The sequence below is a fragment of the Galeopterus variegatus genome, unplaced genomic scaffold (assembly GCF_000696425.1).
Source record: "Galeopterus variegatus unplaced genomic scaffold, G_variegatus-3.0.2 Scaffold58, whole genome shotgun sequence".
NCBI lineage: Eukaryota > Metazoa > Chordata > Mammalia > Dermoptera > Cynocephalidae > Galeopterus > Galeopterus variegatus.
Genome location: NW_007726169.1, coordinates 575143 through 579462, shown reverse-complemented (window position 1 = coordinate 579462; position 4320 = coordinate 575143). Strand labels below are relative to the sequence as shown.

The 4320-nt window shown below is 49.0% G+C and overlaps 1 protein-coding gene across 2 annotated transcripts in view; it reads left to right on the top strand.

Moving 5' to 3' along the window:
• Positions 1-1114: 1114 nt before the first annotated feature.
• KIFC3 (kinesin family member C3) overlaps positions 1115-4320 on the top strand; it is a 38775-nt gene continuing 35569 nt past the window's right edge. The window contains exon 1 of one of the 2 annotated variants that reach the window (XM_008574906.1): positions 1115-1299. The gene's annotated coding sequence lies outside the window, so the exon portion shown is untranslated. The remainder of the gene's footprint in view (positions 1300-4320) is intronic. The other variant, XM_008574899.1, reaches the window with a different exon arrangement.

Below are 4320 nucleotides of genomic sequence, written 5' to 3'. Positions count from 1 at the left end.
GACAAAGGTCAAATGAAATCCTGTATGTAAAATGCAAGCATAGTGCCTGCCACTTGGTAGAGTCTCAGCCAACTCAGCTGCCCCAGAGTCCCTCTGAGCACCCCTTCCCCCTGCCAACCCCTTCATTGCCACCTGAGAGGTATAGGCTGGCAGATGGTTGGTTAGCACATGGGATCTGAATACTGGCTCCACATGACCTTGGGCCCATTGTTAACCCTTCTAGGATTCTGGTTCTTGGCTTGCTAGATGGGGAGAATGCTCCCCGCCTCCCTGGGTGGTCGTAAGGAGCTAATAGCAATTGTGGTCCTAATGGCTTGTACCTGTGGGCACTTCCTATGTGCCTGGCATTGTGTGGGCACTTTAGATGTTTCATCCCATTTGATGTTCACCAAAGGGCTGTGAAGTTGGTTCATTATCCACATTTTACTGACAAGCAAACCGAGAGTCAAGAAGGACCATAAGGGCTGGAAAGCACGTGGCCCAGTGTCAGGCACTCAAGATATTATCATATCCCAGGGTAGTGGCTCCACAGTTTGCGCCTGTGAGGTCAGCCTCCTTCCCCACCTGTCCAGCCCCGCAGGCTGCGGTGGGGGTGGAGGCAGGGTGGATGGAGTACCAATGCCACAGTCAGCCCTCTCCCCGCATCCAGTGGGGGAGGCAGTGTGTCAGAGCGCAAGGGGTTGTGCTTTAGCTGGTCCTGAGTGTGCTTTTGGAGATGGCAGAGTCTGGGCCACCCAGCATGGATTTGGTCTTAATTTCTCTCAGGGGAGAAATTGCCACCTAGAGGCAGCCAGAGTAATAAGCCCCGTCCCTGGTGTCTTTGAAGCTGTGTGCAGGCATGTTGCTTTTGGCTTCCTTCTGCTGCTCTGTAGAGGGTGCCGATGAACAAGTGTCAGTCCCAAAAGCCACTGTGGGGAGAGGGGTGCCATCTGGAAGTGAATCTTATGGCAGCTTTTGGTAAGGAAGCCCTGCCCATGCCAGGCCTTTCCCTCTATGTAGGACAGGCATGTGAGGGCGTGAGTCCCTCCTGGTCACCGCTGGGCCAGCGGTGAGTGTATGAAAGCTGAGCTCAGACACTGCTCCTGCCAGTGGTCTGTGGCCAGCTGTCTCCAGCCAGCGGTCTGAGCATCTCACCTATCTCTCTGTCCTGGGACAGGGCGTGGAAAAAACACCCCAGTCGGTGGTGATGAGGACTCCAGTGCCCGAAGTGCAGCTCACCCAGCCCTAGCTCAGTGCCGAGCCCTCAGCTTGGACTGGGCTGGTCCCGGGAGTCCCCACAGGCTCTACCTGACTGTGCAGGTAAGCACTGGGGCCTTCAGAAATGTGAGGGGTCGAGTCAGGCCCAGTGTGTCTGGGCAGCTCTGGGGGAAAGAAGCCCCAAAGGAGAGCTGGGGACATGCCTCGTGCCTTTTGCCAAGCTCCTTGGAGTACATCCGCCTATGAGCCTGCATGGACAGAGTGGTGTGCTTTATTAAGTTATCTCAGGGAAGATCTCCCAGGAGGTGACAGAAGCTTTTCAGCCACACCCTGGCTGAGGTGTTGAAGTGGGAAGCGTGGGGCCTTTGCTGAGATGGACAGAGCTCGGAGAAGGTATTGGGGAAATAGGCAGGTTTGAGGTAGCTGTTTAGTCCCACTTGGACAAGTGAGTCTATGGCGGCAGTACTTGTATTTCCTTGTTGGAGTGAGAATCCAGACCTAGACAGGTGCTTTGCCAAAACTTGGGTTCTTTTCCCTTACAGTCATTATCAAGTGACTTTAAAAAGACTAACTTTCCATATATGTGTATATTGGGTTGTGGAAATAATGATAGCAGTAATAATAGCAGAGATTCATTGAACGCTGACTTTGTGCTGGGCATTTTATATCTCATATCAGTCCTCGTAATCCTCATAAATAGTCTCAAGACACAGTTACTGTTGTATCTGAGTTTTACGGGTGAGGACATGGAGACTCAGAGAAGTTGAGTAACTTGCTGCTGGTCACACAGTGAACTGGGATCTGAACCACTACACACAACTAACTTTATAGCATATGATGTAAAGAATTCGTACAGGGCAGAGATACAATACCCAGAAGCTGAATGCCTCTTATAATCCTCTATCTTTGAGAAATCCAGTATTAAGTTTTTAGAGTTTATCCATTTATCTTTCCAATATAACTACTTAATTATATATATATGATTTTTTTTTTTTGGCAGCTGGCTGGTAAGTGGATCCAAACTCTTGACCTCAATATTTTAACACTGTGCTCTAACCAACTGAGCTAACTGGCCAGCCTATATGATTTTTATTATTTATTTTTACATATTATTCTGTGACTAGCTCTTCTCCTCAATAGGAAGTCTCGGTTATCTCTTCGTGCATGTCGACATATAGAAAACTACCTCATTCTTTTAAACTGCTGCATAATGTTCTACTTCAGGGTTTAACATAAATTACATAACTGACCCTCTGTATTGTTTCTGATTGCAGTGAGCGCTGTGCATTTGTGCAGCTATAGCTGAGTGTTTTCAGGGCATGCATTCATTCAACAGATGTTTAAGAAGTGCCTACTATGTGCCAGTGTTGTGCTACGTGCAGGGATATTGTGAAGAAGAGAAATAGATGTGATAGTTTAGCAGAGACTCTAGAGAGTAACCAAATGATCACAAATGTATGAATGCACACCAGGCAAGGGCTGTAAACACAGTGGCAGAGGATAGAGGACCAGAGGTACATGGAGTGTTGCCAAGGTCTGCTCCAAGAAAGGCTGTGCGTGGGAGGACCCATCCCCTATTCCCTCACACTCTCCTCTCACCCATAGATCCTGCCCTGTCTGGAAGCCACATTTGCACAGAGCCTTGAAGGACCATGCACAAATAGAGGGCAGGATGGAGTATGACAGACACGTACCCTTTGAGCATATCCTCCCTTGTGCAGACAAAAGTCCTGTGCCCAGGTGGTGTGTGGTCCCAGCCCTGATCTGAACATGGGCCCAGTGGTTGATGTTGCTTCAGGGACAATCTCACGTTTCTCTGTCCTTCTCGTGTGGTTCATCTGAAAACTGAATTGAACTATTCTTCCTTTATCTGTATGGTCTGCGAAAAAAGCAGGTCTGGTGAGAGAACAGTTAAAGAAACCAGAGAACCAGTTCCTTGCTCTGACTTGAGCCATTGGTAGTTAAATCGGGAGGCAGCGGTCAGAAACCGGCCTCTTCGAATTGGGTGGTGGCTCTGCTCTTGAGTTTTGATGATGGGGTGTTGGGTTGTGGTTGCAGCTGAGTCCCAGGGTCAGCAGATCTGCTGAGGATCTCTGAGATGCTGCTGCCAGCAACTGCCTGCCATATTCTCCTCCTTCTGGCCCCTGCAAAGTTCTGTTATGTTTACAGGTGCTTCAGGGTCATGGATGTGGGGCCAAAGTGGGTCCCAAGCACAGTGAGGCGACCTTGTAGGCTTAGTGACCCCCCAGCCTGTCAGTCAGCAGTTAAAACCTGGGCTGCTCCCCCAGGGAGGCGCTGCAGAGACTCCCAACCCCCTGGGGGCCTGTCTGTCCTTTCTGTGGCTTGGCCAGAAATAGTGTAACCTTTGCTCTGGTCGGCAAATGGAAACGTCCAGCTGCTGCCGCTGCCGCCACTGCTAATAAGCCTGTTCACGATAGTGTGGCAGTTGGTCGAAAGGTGGGGACAAAATAAAGTCAGCAGGGATTTTCCTAAACACAAGAGGTGTGTTCAGCACCCTTCTCGAGTAGAACATGGGGTCGAGAGAGGGAGGGAGTGGATGGTGGACTAATGAGCTTTCCTCTTCTTTTTAATGCTCTTTATTGGCTTTTTGATTATCAAAGTGAAAACATGTGAAGATTGCAGAAATAATACGATGGTAACGGCTACCTTACACTGAGCTCTTACTATGCGACAGACGCTTTCTGAGTACTTTGCTTACATTATCTCAGTTACTCTTCACACGGGCTCTCAAGGTGGATGCTGTTGTTATTGTTTCTATTTTAAGAATGAGGCAAATGCAGCTTCAGAGAAGGTAGGTGACTTGCCCACAGTCGCACAGCTAACGAGAGGCAGAGCCAGGCTTTACGCCCAGGATTTGCTGGCTCTGCAATGAGCATTTAAAAAAAAAACAGAACATGTATCTGTTTGTTTTGAATATAAAGGGCATAGAGACACACAAAAATTCGTCCTCAATCTCTCTTCCCACATAACCTCTGTTAACATTAAAAAAAAAAAAACAAAGCACTGTAGATGTTTATAAGGTTAAAAATTCAAATGCCAAGGGGCCGGCCCGGTGGCGCACTGGATAGTGCGCCGCTTGGGAAGCGCGGCGGCGCTCCCGCC